This window comes from Megalobrama amblycephala, linkage group LG1 (genome assembly GCF_018812025.1).
Source record: "Megalobrama amblycephala isolate DHTTF-2021 linkage group LG1, ASM1881202v1, whole genome shotgun sequence".
NCBI lineage: Eukaryota > Metazoa > Chordata > Actinopteri > Cypriniformes > Xenocyprididae > Megalobrama > Megalobrama amblycephala.
The window spans coordinates 74,959,735-74,981,882 of NC_063044.1; the positions used below are offsets into that span (position 1 = coordinate 74,959,735).

Below are 22,148 nucleotides of genomic sequence, written 5' to 3' on the forward strand. Positions count from 1 at the left end.
TTCCTCAAGGCAGAGAAGTGTTCATTCCATCAACCCTCAGTGCAGTTCCTTGGATATAACATCGATAGCAGTGGCATCCGGATGGACGAGGGGAAGGTGGAAGCCATCACCAACTGGCCTGTACAATCCACAGTGAAGGAACTTCAACCTCTGTCCTGGAATCCAGCTGCCACCAACGCCTTTGAGACCCTGAAAAAAGCCTTCACCACTGCTCCTCTCCTGGTTCACCCAGATCCAGATAAACCCTTCGTGGTCGAAGTCAATGCCTCTACAGCCGGAGTTGGAGAGGTATTGTCTCAGCAGCAGGGGAATCCAAGTCGACTCCATCCATGTGCCTTCTTGTCCCGCAAACTCAACCCGGCGGAGGTAAACTATGACATCGGCAACAGGGAACTTCTCGCCATCAAGTTAGCCCTAGAAGAGTGGAGGCATTGGTTGGAGGGAGCTCAACATCCATTCCTCGTTCTAACAGATCACAAGAACCTAGAATACCTTCGAGATGCTAAAAGACTCAATCCTAGACAGGCGCGGTGTGCACTCTTCTTCACAAGGTTTCATTTTACAATCTCCTATCGTCCTGGTCCCAAGAACGTCAAGGCTGATGCACTATCCCGTATCTACAATCCTTTTCACACCTAGGAGTAGATTTCATCACTGACTTACCTGTTTCTAATGACTGTACCTGTGTGTTAGTGGTTGTTGACAGGTTTTCTAAATCTGTGCATCTGATTCCTCTGAAGGGTCTACCAACTGCCGTGGAAACCGCTGAACTCATGTTTAACCATATCTTCAGGTACTACGGAATCCCATAGGACATTGTGTCAGATAGAAGGCCCCAGTTCATCTCCAGAGTGTGGAAAGCCTTCTTCTCTCTCCTAGGTGTGACCGTAAGCCTCTCGTCTGGATACTATCCGCAGACGAACGGGCAGACGGAGCGGAAGATCCAGGAGATCGGTCACTTCCTCCATACCTTCTGTCATGGCCACCAGGACTCCTGGAACCAGTACCTGGGTTGGGCCGAGTACACACAGAACTCCTTGTGGCAGTCCACCACCGGTCTCACACCCTTCCAGTGCATGCTCAGTTACCAACCCCCTCTGTTCCCTTGGTCAGGGTAACCCTCAGATGTTCCAGCAGTCGACTTCTGGTTCCGAGAGAGCGAGAGGGTCTCCACAGAGCCTGGCGAGGATGCTGGACCCCCCCTTCCTCTCATCCTGGATGATGGCGCAGCCTACCAAGTAAATGACATCTTGGACTCCCAGCGTCGTGGGGGTCATCTAGAATACCAAGTCGACTGGGAAGTTTACGGCCCCCAGGAACGTTCATGGGTTCCTAGAAACGACATACTTGACCCCAACCTGCTTGACACCTTCCACACCAACCACCCTGATCGACCAGCACCCCGTGGAAGAGGCCAACCACCACAACGTCGGGGTCCTGGAGGGGAGGGGGGGGGTACTGTCACAGACACGCCAGGCTCCACCTTCAACCAATCACAATGCACCCCGTCACTGGAATACTGATCACGCACACCTGCACGTCATTATCACACTCATCACCAGCAGTATAAAGGACTCTCACTCAGTCTCACTCATTGTCTGGTCTCGTTAACATCTTACCTGTATGTTCTCCTCAAGGACCTCGTTGGGAAACCTACCTGTTGCTCCATTTGTCTCCTGTCTTCTATTTGTTCTGTGTTAGATGTGTGTGAAGTCCCTCAGCAATCCGCTGTGTTGGAAACAGCGGTCCCTCTGCCATTACTTCATCTGCAACAACTAAGGACAGTATTATTATTCCATTTATCTCTATTCAACTGAAGATTTGCCATCTACTCACCTGCTTGCTGTTGTTTCATCTGGTTGTGAAAATAAACACCTTACTTTTATATATCCAACGTCTCTGCCCATCTCTGCCCGTCTCTGCCCTTCTGTGATTGTAACAATGATGAGAAATATATTTGTTACTGTATTTACACATCGTCACTTCTGCTCCAATCGTACCTAAAACACATATTTTTGAGTGATCTTTATGATAAATGAATACCAGAAACATATCAGCATAAACAAATTCAAATCATACAGCATTTTTCTTCTTTGAGTGATCATTATGATATATATTAATAAATGAAGACATGAAACATATCAGCATAAAAAGCACACAATTAACCCTCTGGATTCTGAGGCTGATTTGGGGCTTGGAGAAGTTTTGACATGCCCTGACATTTGTGCTTTTTTCAGTTGTTCATAAACATATTAATGACAAAAGTGTCATTACACTGTATTCAGCACAAACTAGGCTACAATAATATGTGAGGAACATGTATGTACATGTTTGTATTTTTGAAGGAATAATGTTTATGCGTGGTTATTGAAAAAACAAAAAACTTAAGTCACTGAAATAAGGCCAAAAAAAGTATATTAAATCTGTGTTCATAAGACTTCTGGGTATTGGAGGTTGTAGACTAGAGTTTTTGCTTCAGAATTATGTAAAAATTATGCTGCCTACTCCTTCATATAAAACAATAGAGAGATTTAAATTTTCTAAGACACTTTTGGTCAAGAAACACAGTATGCATGGGGGCGTGAATCCTCATGTATAATGGGTGATTCTCGCCTGAGAAGACAAAAGAATTGAATAATAATGACCTGAAATGACTTGCATATTAATGAGGCCTTTCAGTCAGGTAGGCTGTGAAAAAACCCTCTGTGATCATGCTAATAACAGGATTAAAGTCCACTCAGGACAAAAAAAAACATGATTTTTGTGATCTCATGCATGCACGTATTATTGCACATGATATGAAGAAAATTGTGTATAGGCCTATGTTAAATTAAACTACCAGTCAAAAGATTGAACACATTGCCATTATAATGTTTTTAAAAGAAGTCTCAAGTCTCTAACCAAATAATGGTTTTCTATTTTAATATACTTTAAAATATAATGTATTTCTGTGATGCAACGCGTCTGAACATTCCTACCTCTAGGGCATTTCATATAGGCTACTATATTTGTTATATTATAGAGCCTAAATGTTGATGTGCAGTTGACAAACTATACATCATTAAAAAGATCTAAGACTCAAGCTTCACATTTTGACTCTTAAAATCTTATATTGACCATAATTTCTTAATATGCTTAAAAGCATACACATTTGGAGAAATATTGATGGATTCTCATATGTTTATATCAATTTTCTATACAGAGGAGTAATATGTATTATTCTATATTTATTGTCATCATTATGAGCGCTGGATGCTGTGTTTTTAATTCATACTTGCAGCCGGAGGGCGCTCTGCCCCTTTTGTCCACAAATGCCTCAGTAAAAGAAGAGGCATATCATGTGACAATCAAGGAACTAACAGAGGCAAGAGATCGCTAAATATGGCTATTCAAAACACTTTTAAAGACAATAAATACACGATTGAGATGATGAATGCATGTTTTGACTGAATTTGCATTTGAATAGCGCTGGCTCCGTGGGCGTGGCCACATTAGTGGATAATGAGCTGAATCACAGACTTCTGACATGGCTCTCTTTTCATACAGATTACATAAACACAGAAGGTTTGTTTTCGATTTGACTTATATGTTTTAAAACCTGACATCTTAACGTTTTTTTAGACATAAGTGTAATTTTTTTGTCATTAGTATTCACTAAGTTACAGTTCATTTTCTGAGAACTATCAGATTGGACTTCCTTCAGAGGGAGACGAGAGATCACGCATCATGTTAGTTTTCTTTATTTTGCAAAAAGCACAACATTTTGTTTTTACTCTGAGTGTACACAAATGAAAGAAGATATTCCACAGATTAAAATGGTGTATAACTCTTAATTGTATGTGCAACATTGACGGAGTATTTTGAGTCTCTTTCACACTGATAAGAAAAAAACCACGGTGGTATCGCCGGCGATACCTTCAGACCTCAGAGTGTTAACAAATGGAGAGCGATATTTCGGCTTGATATCTCCTTTTTGAGTTTTTGTGTGGTGGTTTATGGCACATGTTTGTATGATTGGTCAAATCGGCCCGTATTCTGTACGATATTAATTGTGTTTTATGCTTGACTATGTACCGAAAACAATATCGACATGCCATTCTGATACAGTTCCCTGCTGCTAATCCTCATTTACTGTTCAAAAATAGTATTGGTTCAATGTAGGATTTAGACAGATTATTGTAAACGTGAATAAAGAGTTGAACATGCTGTCTTATATCTTTGGTATATTCTGTCAACAGATGCTGTTCTTCACGAGTCTCTGCGGTCATCATTGTGCCATCAGACACAATGAGAAGCTCATCAGAAAATGGAATATAATGTGTAATTTGTATTTGTGTATAGAGGGTCACCATGGTCCAATATTTTTTTTTTTCTTTAATGAAAAACATGGTAAGTTTGGCTGAATCTAAGTTTAAATAAAAACTATTGGATTTGTTAATGGAATATGTCTCTTCATTAGTGATGTTGTTACATTTTATTTATTTTAATGGCCTTGAAAACAAATGCATTCAACTTTGGGAAAATGTGTTAAACTGTATTTAGATAGTAGCACAACTGTATTGTGTGAGATTATGTAATTCAAAGTACAGTAGTCAACATTTGAAGTGGATCAAAAAAGTTAGGACAACTTTGATTAAAGGTTTTGATCCGCTTCAAATGTTGACTATATTTTACAAAGTATAAGTAATAACAAAGTGTATTGTTATTGACTGCAAAGTGTGTAATGTTTAGTATTTGGAATAAGCCAAAGGTACTGAGCATACAGTATATACTATAATATATTCAGTGTATATTGCTTGTGTTTTCTGAAGACACTCGTAATTATTTTGTAATGTACTTAAATCACAAATAAAGTGTACTTACAACACAAATAAAGTATACTGTAATATCACTAATCAAGCATGTAATTAGTCCCTACACAGACATATACTTAAAGTGTTCTAAGTATACTTGAAGTTGTTCCAATTTAGCACACATAAGTATACTAAATATACTTAAAGTTGTATTTTTATACAACTTAATTACAACTAAAATATACTTAGTACAAAATTAGTTGTTTCAAAATAGCACACTTTAAGTTAACTAATCATTAACACACTTGAAATATACTGATAATTAGTCTGGCTGCAAGTATACTTAGTATACTTTTTTTCACTAGGGAGCATAGGAATCTCAACAATGGTGACTATCAACAACTTTTTTGTGACTTTCAGAGTGTTTTTATATTGTCACAAGTCAAGTCATCTTCATTTATATAGCGCTTTTCACAGTACAAATTGTTAAGCAGCTTCACAGTGACAACAGGAAAATTATTATCAGGCTAAAGTTGGTTTTTGATTGAATCACTTCCGTTGTAAAAATGGTTAATTATTACTTTAGGGGGCACTTAAATGACACCTTTCCTACTGAAAACTGAAGACCCCTAATGCATTATTGTCGTTCATATACGTGTTTAGTCTATAGGTTTGTGTGTTTGAGTGTGTGTGCACAGAAGCTTGGTCTTTTTAAAAAAAGTGATATTTGCCAAATTACTTTACTGGTCCACACAATACAGAAAAATTAGTTGTGTCAGGTGTTATAGGAAGTGTTCCCGGTTCCGGCTAATTTATGCAGCCTAATAATCCTTTAACGGATTTTAAAATATAAATTGATAATGTGTTATGTGTATGCCAGGTTAAAGAGATGCGTTTTTAGTCTAGATTTAAACTGACAGAGTGTGTCTGCTTCCCGAACAATGCTAGGAAGATTGTTCCAGAGTTTAGGTGCCAAATAGGAGAAGGATCTACCGCCTGCGGTTGATTTTGATATTCTAGGTATTATCAGCTGGCCTGAATTCTGAGATCGCAATAAACGTGAAGGACTATAATGCATTAAGAGCTCACTTAGGTACTGGGGGGCTAAACCATTTAGTGCTTTGTAAGTAATTAGCAAGATTTTAAAATCTATACAATGTTTAACAGGAAGCCAATGCAGTGATGACAGAATTGGGCTGATATGGTCATACTTCCTAGTTCTAGTAAGAACTCTAGCTGCTGCATTTTGTACGAGCTGCAGTTTATTTATCAAGCGAGCAGAACAACCACCCAGTAAAGCGTTACAGTAATCTAGCCTTGAGGTCATAAATGCATGAACCAGCTGTTCTGCATTTTTCTTTGAGAGTATATGTGTATTGAGAGTAGAATGCAGTTTTACAGATGCTAGTAACATGACCTTCAAATGAAAGATTGGTATCAAAGAGCACACCCAGGTTCCTAACTGATGATGAAGACTTAACAGAGCAGCCATCAAGTGTTAGACAGTATTCTAGATTATTACGTGAAGAAGTTTTCAGTCCAAAAATTAGAATCTCTGTTTTTCCTGAATTTAGTAGTAGGAAATTACTGGTCATCCAGTTTTTTATATCAGCTATACATTCTGTTAATTTAGCGAATTGGTAAGTTTCGTCAGGGCGTGAAGAAATATAGAGCTGAGTATCATCAGCGTAACAATGAAAACTAACGCCATGCTTCCTAATGATATCTCCCAAGGGTAGCATGTACAGAGTGAAAAGCAACGGTCCTAGTACTGAGCCTTGCGGTACTCCATATTTAACTTGTGATTGATATGACATCTCATCGTTTACTACTACAAACTGATAACGGTCAGATAAGTATGATTTGAACCATGACAATGCAATTCCACTGAATTGAAGACATGGAAATATCACTAAAACAGGTTTTTCAAATTATACCATCATCATATACCATTATAGGATCAATCTAGAACATCCTCCAGATTTGTATAATTCCTTATATGTGCATCATTTTTATACCTGCCTCCTGCTGCTGCTGCTACTCACTAATCTTCAACAGAAACTGAAACAAAGAAATCATTGTTTATACACAGTTTTTGCACTGTAATACCCATTTCACAATATCAAAATGTAGATTTACTGAAATGGCAATTCTATTCAAGTTTGCATAGACAGCTGTGCAGTGTGCAAGTAGTCTTGCCATATTTAAAATGTATAGTTTTTAACTTATTTTTTTTTTTTGGTCAAATAATAGTTTAACATGTTGGTTGCTGTTCACACTTTAAAATAATAATTCAGACGGTATGCTTTAAAAACGGACGCTACCAAGTTGAGTTGCCATGGAAATGTTGCAGAGACACATCAGAGCTTAAAGACAATGGCAACGCTGCAAGAAAGAGGTTTGAAGCTCTCAAGAAAAGATTTAGAACTGACAATGTGCTCTATGAGAGATACAGTGATGTGATTCAAGAATATCTGCAGCGAGAGATATGTGAGGAAGTACAGGACAAACAAATAGCAGAGCAGACCAGCACAGAGAAGTATTACATGCCACACCATCCAGTAATCCGAGACGATAAGGCAACAACTAAATTGAGAATAGTGTTTGATGCATCTTCACATGAAGAGGGTTTGCCCTCCCTCAATGACTGTTTACTTATCGGGCCTAACTTAAGCCCAGACTTACTCCATGTGCTTATTAAGTTTCGCCTTCACAAGGTTGCCTTCACAGCTGATATTGCAAAGGCTTTTCTGCAGATCGGACTGAAAGAGAGGGATAGAGATGTTGTGAGGTTCTTATGGACCTATGATCCCTCTTCGCAGAATTCTGAAAGGGAGCTTCGCATCATGAGAATGATCAGAGTTGTATTCGGAGTTGCGTCTAGCCCTTTTCTGTTGGCAGCAACAATTAGAACGCATCTCAAGCAGTATGAGTCTGAACAGCCAGAAACTGTGGCAGGACTCCGAGAGTCACTATATGTGGATGACCTCATTGCAAGCTCACCTGATGCAAATGTGGCAGGATGAGTCACGTCATCTTATTGGTTGGTTGGAGTGTCGTTGGTAAACCAATTGAGTGATAATAGCTGCACTATTTAAGGACCCTTATTTTGATGGGTAGGTATGTTTTCTGACTTGGGGTGCTTCTCTCTCTCTCTCCATGGCATTTCTGTTTCCGTTCCATTTTCCATTCAGGTATGTAGAGTTTTTGTTGGTGGTGTAGTGATGCGGATATTGCGAGGCTAATATGCGTTATTTATAGTTTAATTTAGAACGGAGCTGGTGGCATTTGGCATTGCGGCAAGTTGTGGCGGAGCTCACTTGCAGGTATGTTTTGATACTTAATTTGCAACCATTTAAGTTGTATTATTTATTGCATGTTGCTTTTAGTAATAGCAGCAAGGGCAGGTGCATATGTGTGTGAAGGCTGATCGCTGGACTGAGCTGCGGCACCGGTAGTGAGTAACCATACAGCTGTGCGTCCAGTATTCAACATCAATTGTAAGTATGCCGCTTTTGTCTTTCATATTTGTTCTGTTTAATTATTTTTTTGACTAATTCTCATACTCCTGGGTTAAAGGGAAAGGGGAACATTGAGTCCAGTTCTCGGCTAGTGATTTCATGTGACGCAGCTGCTGTTTTGCTTACGGATATATTTTGGTTTCGATCGTGTCATTGACTGTCATCTGGACTGTATACTGTTTTGCTGCCTTGCACGTCGCCGGGGCTGTTAAAGCGGGCTTCGGATGCGCGTCCGCAAGGCTGCCTATCAGTTAAGCTTTTGGATTTAATTTTTCGTGTTTAATTTGATTCTTGATTTGTTTGTTTCGTTTTCTGGTTATTTTGGTTTTGAATTTCTTTTTATTTCATTATTGTATTTTCTTTATACATTTTCTGTTTGTATGTATTGTTGTAAAGGTGTGTTTATTTTTGATGCCTTGCTCCAGTGCCATTCTGATGTTGGCTATTCGTTTGTAGGCCTATGTGGTGGTCTCTGGAGGCCTGAGCATTAGAACTGTTGTAGTAACTTTATTATTTTTGTGTTTGGCTTATTTTTCATTTAATTGTTGTTTGTTTTAATTGTTGTTTGTTTTTCTTTAATGCTTTTTTCTTTCTCTCCAGGGCCAGTGAAGTCGTGTGTGTGTGTGTGTGGAACTGGGGAGGCTAGCTGCTCCATTCTGCGGTGTTTCACAGCGTGCTGTGTGCTGATACAATTTCTCTTTGGTTGGTGTGTGTGGTGTTTGCCTGGTGTGAATTGAGGTGGGTTTTGGATGACCTCTTGAGTTGCAGCCGGCCTGCCTGGTTCCCACAAATCCTGGCCCTGGATATTATATTTCTGTTATTGTGGGTGTGTTTGCGAGAGTTTTAATTAATGTGATTTTATAATAAAGTCTATTTTGTATTGTTACTCGCGTCTCCCTTAATTCCTTGCCTTCAGTTGGTAAAACTTACCTGTGTGTCTTGTATTGGGAGCTATTTCCCTGGCCTCCCACCAGGGTGGCGTAGTCGGAAAAAAATCTAAACAGTGACTAACATCTTTTTCCATTCGGTATTGTCACACAAACAAAGCCTGTTCTATAACAGCAGGGCTTACTGTGCAGGCTTACTGTGCAGTTGGATATCTGCAAGGCAAGAGTGAGACTGCAGAAATGATTTTGACTCTGGTTGCCTCAAAGTCCAGAGTTGCGCCTCTAAATGGGAGCCTTGATAGGTGCTAGGCTAGCTCATAATCTGTCAAAAGCTCTTAAAATCGGAGAAAGCCAGCTCCATATGTGGACAGACTCAATGATAGTCTTGAGCTGGATCCGCAGTTCGGCACAAAAATGGAAGCCCTCTGTGGCAAATCGAGTGACTGAGATTCAGAGCCTCACTGAACCAGAGTCATGGTCACACTGCAATGGAAAACATAATCCAGCAGATCTGCCAACAAGAATCTGTAGAAAATTTGATTGATAATCACTTGTGGTGGAATGGACCTGATTTTCTCCAGTCAGTGAACTCCATAATATCAGCAGATGTAGAGCTTCAAGAAGAAGAGGTAAATGCAGCAATCAGTTTAGCAGCACAGACGAAAGAGAGACGCTGCTTTACCTGCACAAACACAGCAAACTTAGTACTGTTCTCAGAATAACCGCTTGGGTAAAGAGATTCCTCACCAATACACGCTCAAGCTTGAAGGAGCATGGAGAGCTTTCTGCTGAAGAGTTAATGACAGCTGAATTGTATTGGGTCACAATGATTCAAGAGGAGACATTTGAAAGAGAGATGAATTTGCTCAGGGAAGGACAGAATGTACATAAAGACTCAAAAAACAAGGCCTGATTAGGGTGGGAGGAAGGCTGCAGCAATCTGATCTCACCTTTAGAGAGCAGCACCCATGGATACTACCTGCTAAACACCAGTATTGTGAACTGTTAATTCAAAACTGTCATGAGAAGGTTTTGAACTCAGGTATAAGAGATACACTCATGCAAGTCAGAGACAGATTTTGGATTCTGAAGGGTAGACAGCTCGTTGACACTGAGAAATGATTGTCAGATGGTTTCTGCTCAACATTTTATACATGAAACATGCTGTTCAGTGTGAGAAATGAATATTGTAAACCACACTGACTCGACACACATCTGATTTGAACACAGTTTATAGGATATTCTTTGCATTACTGTTAGTTTCACTTCTTTCTTTCATCATGCTATAGAAAAGTCTAGAAATAAAATCATTAATTTATTAGTGTAAAGCTGTTTTGTTACTGAAAGGTTTCCACTATCCATGAGTCCTGAATCTAAAAGAGTTTTAAAGTATTGTAAAGTGATTATTATCATCATCAGCTCCAGTTTGGTCAAACAGAAAGTATTTGCACACACTACATGAGTGTCTCTGAAGAAGGGAGTGTGTTAAAGTCATTAGTTTATCAAAGTGGATTTCTGAACTAACCAGAATAAAGTTATGTGAATTATTATGAACATGAATGAATCATTTCATTATTAGTTTATCTTTGCTGCTGTTCATCCTCACATTACAAGCTCATGAATCACCATATTTGTGACAAACATCTCAGGAAAGAGACACATTAAACAATTACAGAGGTTTAATTAAGAAAATGAGTAGAAATCATTCAAAATGAACAAAGATGCTAAAAACAGGAATGAAAAGACAAGATATGAGAATCAGCAAATCATCTTCATCACACAGAACACAGAGAGGATTTTACAAACAGTCTGTCCATTACTGTATTTAATATTATATTTAAAGCAGTTTATATATGAAGCACAAGAAAATGACATTCAACACTGTAGGAAAATATCCATCAAACCATATAAATGAACATAAATCTGGCCTTTTATTTGTACAAGATATTTGAATCTAAACTTGATGGTGTCACTATTTCTTCAGGGAGTTTTTCTCTGTTTTCTGAGAAGAAGAAAATCAAACAATGAACAATCCTCTCTATCTATCTATCTATCTATCTATCTATCTATCTATCTATCTATCTATCTATCTATCTATCTATCTATCTATCTATCTATCTATCTATCTATCTATCTATCTATCTATCTATCTATCTATCTATCTATCTATCTATCTATCTATCTATCTATCTATCTATCTATCTATCTATCTATCTATCTATCTATCTATCTATCTATCTATCTATCTATCTATCTATCTATCTATCTATCTATCTATCTATCTATCAGTATGTCCAGGTAAGATGTCTGTTCAGTAACCAAGCAGGGTACACACATGTAAATTACTGTAAAACTGTCTGTAAATTAGAGGGTAATGGAGATGGAAGCCAGGTGAACTGCACAAACTTTTATCTTTGTGGATGAAGCTGGATTCAACCTGGCAAAAACACTTCATGGGTGGAGAAATGTGATTGGACAGAGAGCAACCGTGATGTCACAGGCCAGAGAATGTGTTATGAATGACATGTATGTTTTCTGAATGAGAATTGATGCCAGTGTCATAGTTACACCTGTCAGCTGCAGATGCCATTGTGTACCAGCAGATGGCAGCCTCGTCCCCTACTGTCACCATAGACTCTGTTATACCTGGGCCCTCATTTATCAATGGTGCGTACGGACAGATTTGTGCGTAGTGAGTGCGTAAGAACAGTTTCACGCAAAGTGTGGGATTCACCAACTTGTACTTAAACGTAGAAATGTGTGTAAATATAAGCACACCTCTGAGCATGCTTACGCAGATAATCTAGTGGTAGAATAGTGACACTACACACAAAAAATCATTTAAGAGTGTCACAGTATGCATTAAGCAATCCACATGTCCTGTGTTTCCTTTATTTATAAAACACTCAATTTATCAATTGTCTAGTTTTACACAGAGTGCGTAATTGGTGTCACTGTAAAAAAAAAAATTATGGTTAAGTAAATAAAACAGAAAAACAAACAAAAAAACAAATGCAAGTTATTTAGTAGTACTCAATTTAAGCTTGTAGAAATTAAAGTGTAAATATCAACATTATAAAATTAAGTAAAACTACTCAACTTTTCTGATACTGGTGTTCCCATCATGCACTGGGCCTTGAATAATTAATGAGGTCAATTTTTTGCTGTTTTCCAGCTGTTTTTACACTGTTTTATCATTGCTTTTGTGGTTAGGTTTAGTAACTTAACATTTTGTGACATTTGGAGCTCATTTTCTACTCAAAATGCCACAATCACACTCAAAAATGTTCCATCGAATGTTACCGTCATTGTGTGTTGTGTACCAAGTATTGAGGTCTCTGTGTTCAACTACAGCATTACTTTTAATATATAGATATGATGTCTACACAATATCTTTCGTATTACCTGCTTAGATGTTTCTAAGTAAAAACATACACGTCAACAGCATGGTTTCATTCAGTGTTATATTGTTTGTGTAAAATGTATTGCAAAAGAGTTTTAAACTAAATCAACTTTTTACTGATAAAGTTACTTATAATTTTACTTATCTTAGCTAAATAGAGTAACTTAAATCCATATTTGAAAATTACTTAAATAGTCTATGTGTGCAAAAATTAAGTAAACTTTATCTTTATTTTATCTTGCATTATTGGAAGACTTTGCAAACAATGTCCTCCAGAGAGCAAGAGCTCTCTTTGCTGTTATTGCTGTGAGGAAAAAACACAATCACGTGACTTTTAAAGGGAAGTGTTGTCACCATATATGGTTCATTGGAGGCGTTTCCGAATGCTAATGACCGTGAACGTGAACGAGCATGGTACTTACGCACATGTGGGATTTATCAACAATGATTGCTTACTCATGTGCGTAAGAACTGCGTGCGCACGTTTGATAAATGCGGATTTTCTTGTACTTAGGCACATTCTAAATTTCATTCGTTGGACAAAATATAGAACCTTTTCTACGCACTGTTGATAAATGAGGGCCCAGGACTCCATTTCCCAGAATATTATATATTTATACGCCTTTTGGCTTTGTATCTTTATGAAGTCTTTTTTTGTGTTACTGATAGCATTTCTGAGCAGCCTGGTGTTCCTGATGTTGATCTCTCGCTCCTCTCTCACACTTGAAGTTTGATGTTTGTTTGTCTGATAACTTGTGCTCTGATCCTCTGTCTGGTTCTGGGGCCTGTACCATGAAGACGGATTAGCTGGCTAGCCAGGCAAGTTTCAGATTAGTTTGCGCCAACCCTGGCTTTTAGGTACTATGAAAGTTGCTTGTCTTAAATCAGTCTTCGTTGCCATGGTATCTGACGCTGCACGGCTCACCTGCTCCGGGGCAGGTTATGTTCTGGATTCGAGATCTCAGACTGAAGTTTGACCAATCAGCTGTGAGCAAAGAAATATAGGTGACGTAACTAATTCCCAGCGTCTGTTGCAAGGGCTTCACCTTTTCTTCCGAATCCTGTGGACATCTCCGTGCAAATTGTTAGACGAGCACTTCGTAGGGAAAGAGTTTTTAGGGACAGACAAAATCCCCTTGCCTTCCCTGAGACTTATTTGTATGAAAGATATAGATTTTCCGCGGAGGGAATCTCTTATCTTTGCGAACTTCTTGAGCCTCACATAAGAAATGTGACACATCGAAGCCATGCCCTTACTGTACCGCAAATGATGTGTATTGCATTGCGGTTTTTTGCAAGTGGTACATACTTGTATGCGGTCGGTGATGCGGAGAACCTAGGGAAAAACACGGTTTGTCTAACCATTCTCAAGGTGGTCCTCGCACTGCAGGGGTACATTAACAGCTTCATTGTGTTCCCCGGACATTTATCAACCATGTCCATAAAAGAGGGCTTTTATGAAATTGCCAGTAAGATATAGGTTATTGATAGGGTGACATCACATTAACAAATTTAACCTTTTACATAAAAAAAAAATCTTATGATAGGATTCCCTAGAGTCATAGGAGCACTAGACTGCACACATGTTGCAATCTCCACAGCTCTAGGAGAACATGAGGCAGATTATGTGAATAGAAAATCCTTTCACAGCCTTAATGTTCAGGTAGGCCTACATGTGAGATGACTTTATTTTCAGTGAGATGAATCTTTAAATGAATAGTAACATTAACAGATATGATGAAAAAATGATCTACTGTACATTTAATCAGCAGATGACTTGTGACATGAATGTATGATCCCAAGCTTGGACGCCAAATGGCCTGGCTCAGTGCATGACTCAAGAATTTTCCATGAGTCTGTGTTGTTATCAAATTTTATCACTTTGGGTTGAGTTTTGGTTCTGAGTAAAAACAACCCAGTGTTTCAAGAATACTACAGCAGTTTTGGATCTTCTTTATCATTGGAATATGTCTCATACACGGCACCTGCTTTGAGTGGATTATCACCGCATCTTGTATCACCGCATACTGGACTACGCAAAGATTCATATTATTGACGATCTTTGGATTTGTATTGGTGAGTGTTGCTTCGTGGGGAAATTGTATTATGACCGTATTGTTGTTTGGCGGCTGGACTCTGTTGACTGTTTTGGGGGTTGTTCGTCATTTGGGGGGGTGTACGTTACCCCTTTGATATGTCTTTGCCATCGGCTTGTAGCGGTGTGTTAGTCAACTACACTGCACCAGAACTCAAGCGTCTTAAAATCCCAGTTAAAAGAAAGAAGAAAAGCTGTGGAAAGGCTATTAAACAAGTCAAGAAAGATGATGGTGGTAGTGAGAATGCAGGATCAGACAGTGATAGAGATTCCTCTGATTCAAATATGTCTCAGTGTTCAAATCTGTCCACTAGTTCTCAAAATGAAAACCTGATTTGTGTGTATAGAGCTGAAGACATTAGCAGATTTCTGAAAGAAACAAAGGGAATGAAAGGAGTGAAAGCTGAAGATTTCTTCCCTGATTCTAAACAATTCGTAAATAATGTGAGGTTCCTTATGAAGGAGGGAGTTTTTCAAGATGTAGAGGTTTACCGTTTAAGAAAAACTGTGAACAAACTCAAAAAACAAATTACCAAGGATGATGACATTGTCAACTTCTAAAATGAAAAAAAAAAAAGATTATTTTGGCAGCTTTTTGTTCTGGTCTCTAAAATAAATATGAACTCTAAACATAAATGGTGCCAGAGATGGTCATAAAAGAATGATGCTGTTTGAGTTTATTAGACAAAAGCAAACTGATATAGTGTTTCTACAGGAAACACATAGTGATTTTAAAAATGAGAGCGACTGGAGAAGATAATGGGATTTAAGCCATACATCCTCTATTAGTGGAGGTGTTGCTGTTTTGTTTCAAAACATTTTTACCTTTATCTTGTGAAGTTGATGAAATATTCGGTGGTCGGTTTTTAAAGATTAAAGCTAAATTTGAAAAAAACACTATGGTGCTTATGAATTTATATGCACCTACTGAAGGATCAGAAAGAGTTATTTTCTTTAAAAAGGTAGAAGCTGTTTTGAAAGGTTTAAATCCACAAGAGTTGTTATTTATAGGAGGAGATTTTAATTGTGCCGCTAATGCCAAGTTGGATAGAAACCACAGAGAACCACATGCTGCTTCTCAGAAAACACTAGTACAGCTGATTGAGACTCATGATTTATGTGATATATGGAGAAGTATGAATCAGTATACTTGGGTTCACAGTACCGAACATCTCTTTGGCACGACTTGACAGAATTTATAGTGTTTTTTAAAATTTTGTCAAATCATTCCAGTGGGGTTTTCTGATCACAGTTTAGTTCTGTGCAGTGTTTTAATTAAGTAAGTGTACGAGAGCATACTGGATTTCTGATACTTCATTATTAAGCGATAAAAAATGTATAGATAATTTTAGTTTTTTGGAGACTTTTAAGCAGCAAAAACATGTTTATGCTTCTTTGCAGCAATGGTGGGATTGTGGTAAAGTTCTTATAAAAGATTTTTGTCAAAAGTACACTCTGAATGTTACTCGAGATATAGCCCAGTCAATGAAGATTTTAGAAATGGAAATTGTTGCTTTACAGGATGTAATAACATCTACAGAAAAATAAAAAGCATATTGATGAATTGAAGGGGAAAAAACAAACAATGTTAGTAGACCTATTTGGAAATGAAAAAAGGTAAAAGTAAAATGATTCATTCTTTACGGTCAGCTACAGGACAAGAGTTCACTGAGCCCGCTGATATTCGTAGCTGTGCTGTAGATTTTTATTCTGACCTTTATAAACCTGAACTGATGGAATGGGGTGCAGATGCTGATGATTTCCTTGAAGGACTGTCAAAGGTGGATGAAGAGTCCAACAATGAACTACAACAGACATTGTCATTGCAAGAGCTTTACACTGCCATGATGAGCATGGAGAATGGTGAATCTCCAGGAATTGACGGGCTAACAGTTGAGTGCTATAAAACTCTATGGCCCGTCATAGGAGAGGATTTGCTGTCAGTTTTTAATGACAGTCTGGAAAGAGGACTATTGCCACTGAGCTGCAGAAGAGCAGTCATTATGCTGTGACCTAAAAAAGGTGATCTTCAGTATATCAGCTACTGGCGCCCTGTTTCACTGTTATGTTCAGAATATAACATTGTGTCTGAAGCTTTGGCTATTAGACTTAGTAAAGTTTAAGCCAATTGATTCATTCTGATCAGTCTTATTGCATTCCTAACAGGTCTATTTTCAATAATATTGTTTTAATTAGAGATTACAAGATTACTTTATTGGTCCCTAAGGAAATTTGTCTTGGACAAAAGGCTGCCACATAGAACATATACAACTGTAGTACAATAACAAACACAAACACAATACAGACACTACTGCTCAATTCACACTGCCTTACATCCTGAATTTAGAAGACTCACTGATAAAGGAATGAAAGAATTCTTGTACCTATTCAGGTATCTTTTCTGATATTTAACCGGCACCCTATAGCCTCCACCTGAAGGGAGTAGTTCATATTCAGGGTACAGGACATGGGAATTTTATTGGAGATGTTTTAGATGCTTCTAAACTCTTTGGAATTAACTTTGGTCTGATCTCTCTTGATCAGGAGAACGCTTTCTTACGAGTGTTCTTCAGATTAATGGTGGTTTGAGTGCTCCGGTCAAAGTTCAGAGGGGAGTTAGGCAGGGATGTGTCATGTCTTGTATGTTGTATTCCCTAGCCATTGAACCTTTACTTCAAAAGTTATGAGGTCATTTAAAAGGTCTGGTTTTCCCTTCTTGTAATAACCCTTTACATCTTTTCGCCTATGCTGAGGATGTTATTGTTTTTGTAAATGGAAGAGATGACATTAATAAGTTAAAAAAATTGTTAATGATTTTAAATGCATTTCCTCTGCTAAAGTCAATTGGGGGAAAAGTGAAGCTATATTAGTGGGAAACTGGAGTGGAGATCTTCCCACTTTACCTGGAGGATTGCTTTGGAAAAGAGGAGGTTTAATATCTTGGTGTCTATCTGGCAAATGAAGCTTCATAAAGAAAAATTGGGAAGGTCTATTTGAGAAAATAAAAGGTTGACTGGAAAAATGGAAATGGTTACTCCCTCAAATGTCTTATAGAGGGTGTATTCTTGTTATTAATAATCTTGTGGCGTCTTCATTGTGGACATTCATATCAAATCTGCATTATTTTCCTGTTTTTACATCATGAAAATCTATAAGACTTTAGTTGTATGTGGGACATATGACATATAGGATTGAAAATACATCAATAGTGTGCAGTTTGAATATGAGGAAGAATATTGAATATGTTGGAGACAGCAGGACCAGATCATCTGCATACAGGAGGAACTTTATAGTCATGTAGTGAGAGATCAGGTGCTGCTGATTGTTCTAGTTGTTTCATTAGTGTAAATATTGAAGCAGGTCGGTGATAGTGGGCAGCCCTGCCTGATACCTCACCCTGGAGTGAAGAACTCTGTTTGTTTATTGCCAGTTTTAATAGTGCATTGATTGTTTAAGCACATTGTTTTTATAATGTTGTATGTTTTACCCCCCATACCTGATTCTAGAAGTTTAGACAGAAGACCTTCATGCCAAATTGAATCAAAGTCCTTCTGGAAATCTACAAAGCAAGCAAAAATTTTGGTTTTGTTTTGGTTGACGTATTTGTCGATCAGGGTGTGTAGGGTGAAGATATGGTCTGATCTTCTATAATTTGGTAAGAATCCAATCTGACTTTTGCTCAGGACATTGTGCTCTGTAAGGAAGTGTATGAGTCTCGTGTTGATGATTCTGCAGAACAGCTTCCCCAGATTACTGCTCACACAGATGCCCCTGTAATTGTTCGGGTCTGATCTGTCTCCACTCTTGAATATGGGCGTTATGAGTCCTCTATTCTAGGTGTCAGGGAAATGACCAACACTCAGAACCAAGTTGAACAATTTCATTATGGCCAATCTGAATTTGTGATTTGTATTTTTAATCATTTAGTTTAGGATGCCGTCAGGTCCACTTGCCTTTTTTGTTGGCAGGGCTTGTATTTTATCCATCAGCTCTTTTTCAGTGATTGGGTAATCTAGCGGATTTTGGTATTTGCCAATACTATTTTCTAGAGAGGAGGAGAGGCGCTCGTTTTCTGTGTACACCTTCATTCTATGAATCACACATCTGAGAAATGATCGCAAGATCACATTTAGGATGGTTTGTGTGCAACATTTTATAAATGAGGCCCATATTTGTGACAAACATCTCAGGAAAGAGACATATTAAACAATTACAGAGCTTTAATTAAGAAAATGAGTAGAAATCATTCAAAATAAACAAAGATGCTAAAAACAGAAACGAAAAGACAAGATATGAGAATCAGCAAATCATCTTCATCACACAGAACAGAGAGAGGATTTTACAAACAGTCTGTCCATTACTGTATTTAATATTATATTTAAAGCAGTTTATATATGAAGCACCAGAAAATGACATTCAACACTGTAGGAAAATATCCATCAAACCATATAAATGAACATAAATCTGGCCTTTTATTTGTACAAGATATTTGAATCTAAACTTGATGGTGTCACTATTTCTTCAGGGAGTTTTTCTCTGTTTTCTGAGAAGAAGAAAATCAAACAATGAACAATCCTCTGTGAGTTTTTGGTGTTTTAAATCTTGTTTCAGATGGTCTCCAAACTCAGCAGTATTTTATTGTAATATTGTAGGCATCTCTATTTCCTCTGGGTGCTGCGAGTCCTTCCTCCCTGCAAAATAAAAGCATTGACTGACCTCTCGTATGTGTTTTTACCATGATTGCAGATTGTTCCAGATCAGATGAGTGTGAATCATCAGATTGTGTGAAGCTCAAACTCACCAGCTCTTCTTGCACAGATGATCTGAAGAAGAATCACAGTAGGAGCAGCAAACACTGCCATCTCAACAATAATCACAATCACTGCAGGAAACATGTGTGGAAGAAGAAGAAGAAGAAGAAGAGAAACTGGACATGACTGAAGTCACGGGGATTCAACTATGAACAGTTATTGATGAAGCATTTACAGACTGACTGATAGTTTAATGGTGTAAAGCTGTCAGTAGAAATGAACGTGTCGTACCTCTGAATAATGATCCAGCAGTCACACTGACTTCAGTTTCTGATGCTGTGTCAGCTGGACCTGTGGATCACGTCTGTTAGTTCACTTCAACACATCATGACACATATAAGTGAAGTGAGAGACTGATGATGTGTGACGGTGATCATGTGATCATGAACCTTGTGTAGGAGCTGCTGCTGTAGTTTGACTTGATTTCTTCTCAGAGTTTGAGCTGCTGACTGGAATCAGAAGATGAATGTTCAGATGTTCATCTGTAGGACATTAACATCATATTTTACAGTAGTAATAGTTGTTTCTCACCTGAATACTTGACAGTGTAGCTGACTGAGGTCTGGAGTTGATTTCTGAGAGTAAGCTGACATCTCCACTCTCTGTTGTCATCTTCATTCAGGAGTGTTGTAGTCAGAGTGATGTTACAGTGATCGGATGATATCTGATATCTGGAGTCTGTCTTCAGATCAACACCAGCCTGATTCACCCACAACAGATGAAGTTCCTCATAACGGACCCAACGATCACAGGAAAGTCCAGCATATGAATACAACTGACAGGAGAGAGTCACAGAGCGACCTGGACTGATTTCAGTCTGTGAGGATGATGATGATGATGATGATGATGATGGAGACACTGAAACTGAACACAAGACACAAATCACAGACTCTTCAATCATCATGCGAGTTTAAAGGGAGAATCTGCCGTTTTTACATTGACCACATAATCATAAACTTACCATGAAGAACATGCAGATAAACACCTGCATCAGTTCCTTGTTTTTGTCCATTCACATATTGTCTGCAGGTGTATAATCCATAATCTTCTTCTGTGACGTTCTTGATGTTCAGAGAGCAGTCAGACCCCAGACTCAGTCTCTCATGTCTCTCTGTGTGTTTATTCTTTATCCCTCCAACAATCATTTCAACATACTCAGAATGACTGATTCTCTTATGGATCCATGTAGTTGATTTGCAGTCAGAAAGAGCATTATTACAGGACAGACGGACATTTTCACCAGAACTGATGAACACATTCTCAATCACTCCACTGGTACCTGAAACGCAGTATATTTGAGTGATCATTAAGATATATATTAATAAATGAAGACATGAAACATATCAGCATATAAATCAGACAATTCAAGTGTTTTTCCTCATGAACACAATCATCACAGTCTCCAGAATAAAGTGTTTGTCTTGATCATGTAGCTGTTGAAATCTCTGAATATGAAGACAATTGTTGATCATCAGATGTTTGAGTGACTCTATGTCCAGTATCAGGAATAATACAGTATGATCTGTATGTATCAATACACAACTCTGAGATCACAAAGTAATAATAAAGATGCATTTGGATTGGCATTTGCAGACATTTTAAACTCTATTGGAGTTAGACAACACGTGTCAGGACCCACTCATTGTCGTAATCATACCTTAGATCTAATACTGTCGCATGGAATTGATATTGATGCTGTTGAAATTCTACAGCAGAGCGATGATATATCAGATCATTATTTAGTCTCATGTATAATACAGTTAGCCAAGGCTACAAAACCACCACCCAGCCATAAATATGGTAGAACCATCACTTCTACCACTAAAGATTGCTTTATAAATAATCTCCCCGAGCAGTTTCATCGCTTTAGTATACCTGACAACTTAGAAGAACTCGATGCTGCAACAGAAACTATTGGCTCTCTCTTTTCCAGCACATTAGATGCAGTCGCTCCTTTACGTCTAAAGAAGATTAAGGAAACTAATCCAACGCCGTGGTATGATGAGCACACTCGGGCTCTAAAACGAGCTGTTAGAAAAGCTGAACGTAGTTGGAAGAAAACAAAACTAGAAGTTTTTCGCCTTTCGTGGAAAGAAAAAAATGATTGAGTACAGAACGGCTATAAGAAATGCTAGATCTACTTATTTTTCAAATCTCTTAATAGAAAACAAACATAATCCTAGGTATTTATTTGACACAGTGGCTAAATTAACTAGAAACAGAGATTCAACTGCTGACGTTTCCAAAGAGCACAGCAGTAATGACTTTATGAACTTCTTTACTTGCAAGATTGACAATATTAGAGAGAAAATTATAAACATGCAACCGTCTACAGTTTCGCTTCAGACAGTGCGCTGTAGTGTCCCTGAGGTAAAACTAGAATCATTCGCCGCTATAGGAGAGGAAGAATTATCTAAACTTATCAAATCAACAACATGTATGTTAGACCCAATGCCGACTAAACTACTGAAAGAAATGCTTCCAGAGGTCGTAGGTCCACTTCTTGATATAATTAATTCATCTTTAACACTAGGATACGTGCCAAAAACTTTTAAGCAGGCTATTATTAAACCTCTTATTAAAAAACCTCAACTAGATATGAGAGATTTAGTAAATTACAGGCCAATCTCGAATCTAC

The 22,148-nt window shown here is 38.1% G+C and overlaps 2 protein-coding genes and 1 long non-coding RNA gene across 6 annotated transcripts in view; 2 read left to right on the forward strand and 1 right to left on the reverse strand.

Moving 5' to 3' along the window:
* Nucleotides 1–22,148, reverse strand: part of LOC125247003 — a 537,225-nt gene that overhangs the window by 503,399 nt on the left and 11,678 nt on the right. The gene's annotated exons all lie outside the window — the stretch shown is intronic.
* LOC125247564 (CXADR-like membrane protein) overlaps nt 1–22,148 on the forward strand; it is an 824,350-nt gene that overhangs the window by 386,522 nt on the left and 415,680 nt on the right. The window lies entirely within an intron of this gene.
* On the forward strand, nt 8,206–9,200 carry LOC125249090. The gene is made up of 2 exons (XR_007180494.1): nt 8,206–8,293; nt 8,373–9,200. It is a non-coding gene; the product is annotated as an uncharacterized LOC125249090 (long non-coding RNA).